General features: G+C 36.0%; 1 non-coding gene across 1 annotated transcript; it reads right to left on the bottom strand.

The window, feature by feature from the left end:
- Window positions 1-4992: 4992 nt before the first annotated feature.
- On the bottom strand, window positions 4993-5063 carry Smp_tRNA_00824_Pseudo_TTG.1.1. The gene has a single exon. It is a non-coding gene (tRNA).
- Window positions 5064-13021: the final 7958 nt, after the last annotated feature.

Genomic DNA, 13021 nt, shown 5'->3' with positions numbered 1-13021 from the left:
GATTGGTTCAAGTGAAGGTCGTTAAGTGAGTAACCTTACACTTGCTTACTTACTTACTTACGACTGTTACTCTCAATGGAGTATAGGCCGCCAACCAGCATTCTCTAACCCACTCTGTCCTTCACCTTCCTTTCTAGTTCTATCCAACTGTTGTTTATTCTTCTCATGTCTATCTCCATTTCTCGGTGTAATGTATTCTTTGGTCTTCCTCTTCTTTTTTGGTCTTGAGGATTCCATATGAGAGCTTACCTTATGATATAGTTGGGTGATTCCCTCAATGTGTGTCCTATCCACTTCCAGCACTTCTTCCTGATTTCTTCTTCCACTGCAATCTGGTTTGTTCTCATCCACAGTATGTTGTTGCTGATAGTGTCTGACTAGCGGATCCGAAGTATTTTACGTATACAACTGTTAATAAACACCTGTAACTTTGGGATGATGGCTTTCGTAGTTCTCAAAGTTTTCAACACCATACAGTAGAACTGTGTTGACATTTGTATTGAAAATTCTGATCTTGGTGCTAGTTGATTTTCAATTATATCCATCATTAAACGTCTACCATTCTTACTGAACCTGACTTTGATAAGACCTGTCCTAAACGGACTACCCCTACTGAACAGTGAATATTATAATCTGTTCATACATCAGCCATAATCAACACATAGTCTATCGCATTTGTATCCAACTCTACATTTCTAACTACTTGTTGTGATAATCATGCAGAATTCAACCAAGTAGTTTGCACATAACGACATGGTTAAGATCAACAGTTAATAATTTTATGGAATTAGGTAGCGTCTTGATTTGTACACCACTAGCTTTCTCTTGATTTACTTCTACATCAGACAACTATGTCCTTCGAGGTAGTCTGTGGATCAGTCTACGTAGTACATATTCTAACCGTTTCAGTCAACAAACATTCAATATCTTATTCAACAGATTTACCATCATTACCTGGTACCTTGTGTTTAATTTGAACACTTTTCACTTGATGATCTCAAAATACTTGAGCAAAACTACGAATAAATCAATGATCGAATACTACTAATCTATGAATATCCTCCAATTCTGAAATCCATATTTCACGGTCGCAACTTAGAAAGATTCCTTTAGTTGGCAAATGGATAAATCATCTACACTGTTTAAGTAACAATGAAATTGTTTTCCTACGTTAAGATTAAATAATAAATCACTAATATTTAGACATTTAATTCACTTGGCATTGTTTGTTTGTACATCCAACTGACGAGTCCTGAATAAGACGAAACGCGCTTAAACTGGGTTTCATTGCTAGTCACTATATATCTTTACTTATAAAGCTTGTGAATTAAGACAATAACGAGGTCATCCGCACAGGATACACATATGACCAATAAGAGACTGGTCAATTACAGTCTCAAACATCAATGGGAAGATTCAAGTAAACAATATCAAGTGAATTTAAACTTCACGCCATCGCACAACCTATTGGCTAACAGAACTCAGTAGGTAAGTGAATAACGTAATGGTGTTTGAAGCGAATGGTACTGGGTCCGAGTCTCAGAGTGAATATCAACTCTGTAATGTAGGTACGTTCAACTGACGAGTCCCAAATAGGACGAAACTCGCATCTTGGATTTCACTGTTATCCACTATCTATCCTTGTTTATTAAGACATTTAATTTATTTAATCAAATTCAGCATATATCGAAAATGAACATTAGTGAAATATCCTAAGTCAAATAGGAAAAACAGTTGTACCCTACTTTATAAGTTTAAAATCAACTCCTAGTTAATATAACTTTAAAAGAAATCTCAATTCATTTTATAGAATAAACATCGTCCTGGATTTGAGTCCTTTTGATATGAGATCATGGATACATACTGCTTAAGAGTCCTATAGTAAAACAAAACATTCATCCATTACTTCCAGGTTTTTGATGGAGTTTTGTTCTCTGAGTTGGATGGTTTCGTCGTGGAGCTTTCATCATTCTTCTGAACAACATCATCAGCACAAACTTCGGGTAGAAGTGAAGTGTTTGAATTTCTTCACATATGGTTCATAGCTTGTTCTGTACAACTCGATGTGGATTGGTTCTTGTTGATCTTAAATCTGTCATTGTTTACTTCTTTATTATGGTTGTATCTCCCATTGGTTTGATTTTTGTTCTTATGTTTCTGTATAAATTTCCTGATTACTTGATAAATTGGATTGATTTCAATGTGCTTGTTTATTGCTAATTGACTTGAGTTCCAAGCTTCTAAAAATTCTCTGGTGTTTTTGGAATTGCCTCTGTCCAAAAAGTCTACATTTTTCCAGTCGAATGTGTGTCTGCAGTATTCTAAGTGCATTGATATAACTGAAGACATGTCATAGCGTTTGATTGCTAATCGATATTCATGCATGCGATGATGAAGAGGGCGTCCGCTTTATTCGATGTAGTGTTTTTTCTCAGTTGGAATAATTTATTTTGTAGATGATGTTTGGTTTGTGAACAACACCCATTCCGCAGGTTTTCAGCAGTCTCATTATCGTTTCTGATATACCTTTTATGTATGATAAGATGATCCTTTTGTTAATTCTAAAGTCAACAAGAACCAATCAACTACGAGATATACAAGACAAGCTATGAACCACATGTGAAGAAATTCATACACTTCACTTCTACTCCCAAAGTTTGTACTGATGATGTCATTCAGTAGGACGATGAAAGCTTCACAACCAAACCATCTAACTCAAACTATAAAACTCTATCAAAATCATCCACCTGAATTATAAATCTTTTTTACCACTTCCAGATATTCCAATAATAATTTATCTTCGTAGTTGAAATCATGAGTCTATTGAAGCTAGACCACCATAAAAAACCTGGAAGCACTGTTTAACGGCCGTTTCACCCTATTATGGGACTCCTCAGTGGCAGTGCGCATCCACAATCCTGCCTCACGAGATTCGAACCCAGGATTAGTTGAAGCTAGACATGAACACCGTTGGATGACGGCCAGTTCAGTGGTCTACAGGTTAAGCTCTCACGCGCGTGAGACTGATAAGTCCTGAGTTAGAATCTCGTGAGGTGGGATCATGGATGCTCACTGCCACTGAGGAATCCCACAAAAGGATGAAACGGCCGTCCAATACTTCCAGGTTATCCATGGTGATCTAATATCAATTGACTCATGATTTCAACTATGAAAATACTAAATTCTCTCCACAACACCACTTCTGATCTATAATCATATGCTCACTAGTGACTGACCCTCCCTTCTGATAATAATCTATCTTTAATCAATTCAATATATAATACTACTTACTTTTATAAGTAATATATCATTTTTGATAAATTTCATATTTAATATAGATGATAATGATGATGATGATGATAAGGAGGAGGATGACGAGGAGGAGGAGGAGGAGGATGAGGATGTGGATGTTTGATATAAATTAGGGAAACTATATTGGGAAAAATACAAATATGGTTTATTTAATTTCCATAATGGTTTATATAATGGTCTATGATATGGATAAAATAATAATTGATCATTGTTACTATATGGTAACATAAATAAATGATTTTTATCTCTAAGAGATAATAAAATATTGATTAATTGATTCATTGTTATATAATGAATTAGATTAGAATTAATAAAATGAATGAATAGCAATATAATAAGGCATAATAACATTATTAGTTTTAGATAAAGGAATAAATAAAGATAGATGGAATTTAAATTTTATCGATTGATTGATTGATCGATTGATCAATTAATTGATTGATTATTGATTTTTTTTCAATGATTAATTGATATATTTTTAAAATATCAACATTATTGATTGATTGATAATGAAAAAAAAACTTGGTAAATTTGTATTTGTGATATCCTAGTGAAGACATAAGTATGGATAACTTCTGGGACCTAATAATGGGCGATTATTCCTTCTCTCTCTCTCTCTCTCTATATATATATATATATACTTATTGTTTAACTATTGAGTAATTAGACTGTATATATCTATATTCATCTAATTAAAAGCTTCAGTTTGATCCATGGATCATTATTATACGACTTACTTACTCACTTACTTACGCCTGTTACTCCCAATGGATCATAGGCCGCCAACCAGCATTCTCCAACACACTCACTATGTCATGCGCCTTCCTTTCTGGTTCTATCTAATTGTTGTTCATTCTTTTCATATCTGTCTCCATTTTTCTCGGAGTAATGTGTTCTTTGGTCTCCAGGTTTCCGCCCCATACAGTAGAACTGTCTTGACATTTGTATTGAAAATTCTGACTTCGGTGGTGGTTGACGGATAGTTGTTTTGAGTTCCAGATGCTCTTCAATGGTAAACATTCAGCTCTTGGTTTGCTGATCTGCGTCTTTACACCTGCATCAGATCCACCGTGTTCATCAATGATGCTGCCCAGATATGTAAAGGTTTTCACATCCTCCAAAGTTTCTCCGTCAAGTGTAATTCGATTAGTGCATGGTGTATTGTATCGGAGAGTCTTGCTTTCCCCTTTGTTTATATTGAAACCTACTGCTGCTGAGGCTGCTGCTACTCTGGTCGTCTTCTCCTGCATTTGTTGTTGCATGTGTGATAGAAAAGCCAGATCACCTGAGAAGTCTAAATCGTCTAACTGCATCCTAGCTGTACATTGTATGCCGTGCTTCTCTCCATATGCTGACGTCATCATGATCAAGCCGATCTCCAGGAGAAAGAGATAGGATGAAGATGTAAGTATGGGTAACTTCCGGGACCTATCATGGCCGATTATTTTATGTATACATTCCTATTTTATAACTGTACAGTTATTAAATTCACCTGATATTGTTTGTTTTGAATCTTCCCATTAATGTTGAGGATTGTAATTGATCAGTCTCTTATTGGCACATGTGTATACCGTGCGTATTGCATCGACATAGACTTAATTCACAAGCATTATAAGCAAAGATGAATAATGGCTAGCAGTGAAACCCAGCCAGCTAGATGTACCTGCATCGCAGAGTTGATATTCACTCCGGGGTTCGAACCCAGCATATTTCGCTCCAAACGCAACCGCGTTATCCACTCAGCTATTGAGTCCTGACAGGCACCATCCATCTTTGCTTACATTCAGTTATTAGATTGTGTATATCTATATTCATCTTATTATAAGCTTCATTTTGACCTATAGATTATTATTATACAATTTACTGTTCCTAAATTACATTCAGTTTAGTGATTACCATCTCCCTCGTTCACAGCCACATTTGTCTTGGTCATGTAAGCAATGAGCACACACCCTTATATAAGAACAGTCAAGGTCTATAAGTGAATAAATGACATGGTAAAAAATGTCGCTTGAAAGGAATGAATAGACTGATCTGTCCACAGGCTAGAATAACCTATGTAAGCTTGACATAATACCAAGCCCTATAACTTTATCCTAAAATGGGCAATAATATATTATATTTATTAGACAAACTATCATTACTTACTACTTCTAAGATTATGAATAACATTTGGCTCAACACTATAAATTCGAGAATCAGTCAGTCAGTCAGCTACAACGTAGGACCAGGCACATATATGCATTACTTCAAGTTGCTATACCTTGTTAACACAACAAGATGAACACCAGATTCATAGAAATAGTTAGTGGTGGTAGTATATAAAAGAAAGGTTGTATATAAGAATATAGTATAGGAAGGAAAAAAGTTATGAAGCAATTTTAATCCCAAGGTTTAAGGGAAAACAGAAAGTGTATACATCTACGCCATTGTGATCGATTCTGAGCCATGTCACCCACAGTCTCCAACCATTGGTTACGATAGTCACGCGGACCCCATTTAAGTAGTCTGCATCTATCAACATGGCTCATACTAGAAGTTAGTGACTTTAAATACTGATGCCACGTTTTGGTTTGGCCGCCCCTAACTCTTTTCCATCCATCCCCTACACTAGTCAGCATAGCAAGTCGTGGTAATCGGTGTTCAGGCATACATAACACGTGGTGGTCCAACCATCTCAGTCGATGAAGATTCATGACCTTATCAATTGATTTACCATCATTCTCTAATACCTTGTATCTTAACTCACTATTACTTACACGGTGATCCCAGCAGATGTGAGCAATATTTCTAAGACATCTGTGGTCAATAGTACAGTTCAAATGAATAAGGTTATTGAAAATGAGATTTTCTTCATTAAACTATCTTCAATTTATTTAAATCATAATTTATAATTTTGTTGTATACCTGACAATCTCCAAACCGAGATCAAAACTATAGACATTACCATTAAACTATTGAATTATTTGTCATATCCTAGTGAAGACATGATTACAGGTAACTCCCAGGACCTATTCATGGACTATTATTCTGTATATATTCATATGGTTTAACTATTCAGTGACTAGATTTAATCTATATATATATATATTCATCTTATTATAAGCTTCATTTCGACCTATGAATTATTACTGTACGAAATACTATCCCTAAATTATATTCAGTTTAATGATTATTGTATCCCACGTTCACAGCCACATTTGGCTTGATCTTGTACAAATAGTATTTTCTATTTTATGGTGTGATGTGGTCTGTTTGTTTGGTAAATGAACCGAGTATACTTGAAATAAACGATTCGCATAACCGAAGCTGCTATTGGTTTTCTGGACTCAAGTGGACGGGCTAGGCGGACAAAGGACCAATAAGGACGCTAGACTGCTCATACTGGTCGAACATCATTGATTTGGCACATTGTTAATATTGGGTAAGTCGTATTTCGATTGCTGGATAGATCACGTGATAAAAAGCCGAGCCTGTAAAATCACAAAAAATTGGCCACGGCCTTCTTTCGATAAAGTCATAACCTTATTAATCACCAACTCTTTTTTATTAATAGTGATTATGTAATCGTTTATTATTTGTGATACAATTTACAATCATCCCTATACTTTCTAAAATCATATTTAAGGCCAACAAGAACCAATTAACATCGAGATGTACAGGACAAACTTTGAATCACATGTGGAGAGATTCAAACACTTCACTTCTACCTGAAGTTTATGCTGATGATGTCGTTCAGTAGAACAATGAAAGTTCCACGACCAAACCATCCAACTCAGAGAACAAAACTCCATCAAAATCAAATTTCCCACTTATTAAAGTTTATATACATCAACCTTAACTGAAATGTCTCATATTCAATTGTTCTATGTAGTACCATATTAGTCATCCATTGTAAATTTACACTATTTGTAGTTTAAGAATGATTTTTTTAAATTTTGTACTTTATCTTACCCACAACTGAAAATTATCACTGGAGCCTCACTAATATTTATTTCACTCTCATGTCAATGATGTCCAGTAAGAAAGGTATACACGTGTTAATTTCATTGAAACATCGAATCAAATGACTCGATTACGCATGAAATCCCAGAATTCAATACAAAAGACTTTGTCTGTAAAGCAGTAAGTACTATTATCATTACGAAAGTATAAAAAAAAGACCACTGGTCTATTAGTGATATGCTCTGGCGCGAGGCTCGTAGGTCCTGGGTTCGAATCTCGTGGGGCGAAGTCGTGGATGAGCACTGTCACTGAGGAGTCCCACAATAGGACGAAACGGCCATCCAGTGTTTTCAGGTCTTCTCTGGTGGTTTAGCTTCAAATGACTTCCGCTTTCAACTATGAAAATACTTAATCTCCACGAAAAACACTTTCTGATAGTAAAAAAGATTGCCAAAAAGTCTTCGATTCCCGAGGTATATGTTGCGTCTGACGCATCAATACAAGTAAAGGGAAAGTTTGATTCCTGAAAAAATATTACATAGATTATTTATAAAAACAAGTCTTCATAGAACAGTTATTACGTGTGTCTGAAGCCACAAGTGATGTCATCAAAGGTAACGAGAACTATGAGGACAAAAAATTGGAGTCAATTAAGCAATGGTTCAGTGAACGTATGAATTCTAAATAGACCGCAACAAATGACAAGATGCTATAGTCGTAGTAACAATTAGACCAAACATTATATATTTATTTATATATTATATAATATACCCATGTGAGCCAGGGTAATTTTGTATTGGTTTTCAGGAGAACCAGACACCATCCAGACTTATACGTGACAACCCAAACAGTACAGCTCAATCCCGTTTAACAGGAGAACCAGACACCACCCTGTGGCTTAACCTGAGCAGTACAGCTCAATCCTGCCCCACAAGAGAACCAGACACTATATGGACTTCAGTGCTACAATCTGAATGATACAGCTCAATCCTGTGGCGCAACCAAACAGGTACCAAGCACCCTGGTGGACCATTCGCACCATTCATATACGATTCACATCATATATTATACATTTATGTAGATACTTAAATGTCTTGCACGACAACTAGGAACCAGGGTATGTTTTTTTGTCCAAAAGGTTGATAATCAATTAGTTACTGAATATTTACAAGTAGTATAATGTGATGAGCAAAAGATAAGGAGGAAAATAAAGATCAAAGATTCCCCCCCCTTGTTTAAAACATAAAATCTGTGAAGGCTGATTTCATTCTAGAGTGGAAATTTCGCGCTCTTTTATACTTTAAATAAAGTCGAGGAAAGATCATCAAGAAGTCTTTATACACATAAACAGAAATAGACCACATTAATAACTGGAAGATCGACATAAATATTGGTACAAAGAAGCATCAGATACATGTGAGCCACACAAATCAAATGAGATTTGTGTGAGGGCTGTGATACTGTCCGGGTGCCCAAACTGAAGCAGATGGTTTTCTTGGAGGGCCACAATCGGAGCCTACGACCTAAAGATCTACCCAACAAGGCAGTGGAGCATCGTGAGGAGATGCAGTCACATGGTAGCCGGTGACCAACGATTGATACATACGCCATTTGGCCCCTCAGGATACTGGAGCCCATGTATACCATTGGTTTGGAATCAGTGTTTTCCAAGTCCCCTAGGTGGACTTGCCGAGTCCACCAACCCGGTTAAAACGCCGGACATTCGCTTTTCGTCCTCTCAACTTTGTAAACAACAGTAATGCCTCGAGAATGCAGTGAGTAGGACTTCCCTGACAGAGGCTGTATACGCGTGGTCATGTGAGAGCATTTCGAGAGGGGGAGCGGACTCTCCCCACTCTTGCCTATACTAGGGCAGATAGATATAAAATTACTACTAAGTTGATTATCCAGAGGGTAGGAGATTCATTCCATATCAGTTCTATCGAGGTATCGTTAAGATGTTTCATCGACTACCTACGTAGAAACAATGTCCATTAAAGGCTAGTATTCATGTTGAATACCTATGAAGTTATTTATTTGATAGTTTTATCTAACATGAAATGTAAAACAAATAAGATGAACATTTATTAACTAAATATATACCGAAAAACATTCATGACAAAGTTGACCTTGTGGTTGAATCGATTTTTTTTCTTACATACATATTATGAACATGCATACACATATGCATATCGGTACCCAATTAGTAACCCTTATAAGTTGAATATCAAATGAAAAATCAATAAAGCTAATAATTGACTAAATTAGTTCAGAAGAAGACTGTACAATGAATATTAATATTGTACCTAAAACGAGGAATAAGTAGTATTGATTTTAATCTAAGTTATGGCAATCGGATTAAAAAAGTGTGCATATTATTAAATACTCTTTGAAAGACAAAAGAGTGGAATGTTAAGAATATGAGTGTAATCAATAAGTTATATTGTTAAGATCATAAGTCAATTGAAGTTAGACCACCAAGGAAAACCTAGAAGCACTGAACGGCTGTTTCGTCCTTTTGTAGGACTCCTCAGTGACAGTGCGCATCCACGATCCCGCCTCGCGAGATCCCAACCAAGGACCTATCAGTCTCGTAAGCGAGCACTTAACCTCTAGACCATTGAGCCGGCATCCAACGGTGTTAATGTCTAACTTCAACCAATCCATTAAAAATTGAGCAACCATTCAACAATGTCTTCAGTGAGTTGATATCTCCCAACAGACTTAGTTGAACTCCGCTGGTTACTGCTTCTCAGTAGAACTCTAGGAAATACCTCATGGAGTGCACTGCTGAGGAGTCCCACAATAGGATGAAACGGTCGTCCAGTGCTTTCAGGTTTTCCATGGTGGTCTAGCTTCAATTGACTCCTGATCTTAACTATATAAAATTACTAAAATCTCCACAAAACCCCGTTGTGTAATCAATATTGTTTGATTGTAGTTTAGGATATGAAGGGAACTGAATCCACCATAATATTCAGTATGTTAGAATCCATCCAACGCAGAGAACGAAACGTTACTGTAATCAGTAGCTCGACCATACATTATGAAAACGTTCAGCCAATTTAGTCAATTCAGTTTCACAATTAAACTGATGAACTTTCATATTCTGCACATATTTTAAAACGAAAGGTACTGGTTTCGAGTCCCAGAGTGAATATCAACTCTGAGATGAAGGTACATCCAGCTGACGAGTCCCAAATAAGACGAAACGCGCGTCTTGAATTCCATTGCTAGCCACTACCCATCTTTGCTTACTGCATATATTTCTGTTTCAATTTTGATTATGCTCATCTATAGTTCCATCACAAGCGATTAACTAAGTAGTAGCAGAGACCCAATAAAATGAATCAATAACGAGGGTTAGTGTTGTTTACATAAACTGTTGCAATTTTATGATTGGTAGTTAAGTAAAACGGGTCAGAGTAATAACCAGTATAGGATTGAATCAATTAATCTTAAATGGTGGACGTTTAACTCAAATATGAATGCTTGATTTACACCGATCAATCGCGATTAACACTGTTCTATGTGTTACGAAATAAGATATGTCTCTTCTTTGATAACTAATTGAATATGCCTCTTGAATAATGATGATTCGTTTAAATATTATCATCATATGTAAACACTTTGTTTCCACGATCTTACGTTTGTTACCTCTTGTGAAGGAGCATAAGCAGCCCACTAGCATTCTCCATCCAATTCTGTCCCAGCTACTATCATCTAATACAATGAAATCATGATGCCATTTTATTGACGAATAGATACATTAAATCAAATGAAAATTTTAAACTTAATGTACATATTATATGTAAGGATGGCTCGTTGACAAACTCAAGAAGCCCAGAAAGAGCCGAAGATATTCCATCTAATCACCAGTAGAGGAACATTCTACAATGTCGACGTGTAGCTTCCCTATTGGATTATTTAAAAGGACTCCCTATGTGCCTATAAGCTATCCGAAGTGATGATTTGTTTTCAACTAAAAAACTATAAATACATGAGATTTTTTGTACTATGATTGACACTGTTTGGAATAACATTCCTACTAACTAGTCTTCTCATTCTGCGACTTGGAAAGGTTCTAGCGTTCGAGTGCTCAAGTATTACGCAACATACTAAGAATCTAATTTCGATATAACATTGTATAGGAATCAGTTTGTCGTACAACGTAGAACTTCGTACATACGTATATCGGTTCGAGTTGCCATACCACATTAACACAGAGATCCAGTTGTCAATTCATATCCCATAGTGGTAGAAGTAGTAAGAGTATAAACAGTAATCAGAAAGATTAGGGTTTGAAGATGTTATTGGAGTATAATCCAGTGAAATAAATTTGGAAAGAGAAAAAGATAGAAACATGAAGAATTCAGAAGATTAGAATTTGGCAGAACATAAAGAGTGAATGCACCTTCGCCATTGCAAACGATCTAGTGGAAAAGCTACTTATTTGAAAATTACAAATATCAACTTTAGGAGAGCATAAACTAACTAGTCCTATTTCTTTGTCTGCTTAGTACAATGTATTTCATTCTATTTGTGAGTTTTGATTCACAAGACTTAAAAATCTTCAATTCAAAGTAAGATTAAATGAAAACAGTCGTCAAGACTAATTTTAAAGCACTTGATATAAGACTTACTAAAACTTGAGATCTAAGAAAACATAGGGCCTGTACATTTTATAAGTTATGACAAATAACTTGCGTCAAATATGACATAGGTAAGATGTCTATCTGCTAGATGATCATACTGTGTAAAAACTTATTCTGTTCTACTTTATGACTCTGAAACTTGGGCTTTAGAAGCAAAGGACGTTTGTATTTTACTAGTATATGAATGTAGATGCTTTCAAAGCATTGCTTACGTATATTGCGACCACCGTATGCGGAACGTTGATGTTAGACACATAGTACCAGGTAAGTCAGTTGATAAGATAGTGAATATTATTTATCGACTGAAGTGTTTGAGACATGTTACGTACACCTAATCACGCCCTACTTCGACGAGCAATGTTATTTAGTGTAGTAGATTAGAAGAAAACGAGAAGGGGCCAATCTAAAACATGAGATCAGTCCATGAACTCATTGGTTGTTGTACGAAGCCATGTTGGTAGGTTCAGAATACCCATTTACTTAATTACAAACAAACATTGGTACAAAGCGGCACCAAAATGCATACGCACCATACAAAATCCGCGTAAGCGCTGGGATACTCTATCTCAGTGTCCAAACCGGAACAGATGGATCCTTCAGGAAACTACACCCCGAGACCTTGATCAAGAGGTCCCATCCACAAAAGAGTGAAATATTGGTTTGAAATTAGGGTTTTCCAACACCCTTAGATATGTAGATCTCCCGTACCCACCAACCTAATTTAAGTACTAGACATTCGCTTTTCGTTCTGTCAATTTTGCAAACAACACCCGCAATGCGAGAAGGCAGTGAATAAAAAATCCCTAGTAGTGGTTATATACGCGTAGTCATATTTGAGCGTTTCAAGAGGGAGTAAACTCTTCCTACCTTCAGTTGTACCAGGACATTTGGGGTCTTAAACTACTTTACTTTGTGTTATAATTGTTTTGCTAATAAACGACTTAGCTACTCTTATTGCTTAGTATTCTTATACAATGACACTCGACAAGATCCCAAAATCAGAACACGTTCAACAGGAACAAAATTGTATTCAAAATAACAAGAGTAGGTGAACATCAATCAATGGTTAGAAAAACGTTCATATATATTCATAGTATATGCATAAGAAA

This window comes from Schistosoma mansoni, assembly GCF_000237925.1.
Source record: "Schistosoma mansoni, WGS project CABG00000000 data, supercontig 0242, strain Puerto Rico, whole genome shotgun sequence".
Lineage (NCBI taxonomy): Eukaryota > Metazoa > Platyhelminthes > Trematoda > Strigeidida > Schistosomatidae > Schistosoma > Schistosoma mansoni.
This window is presented reverse-complemented; position numbering and strand designations above follow the sequence as displayed.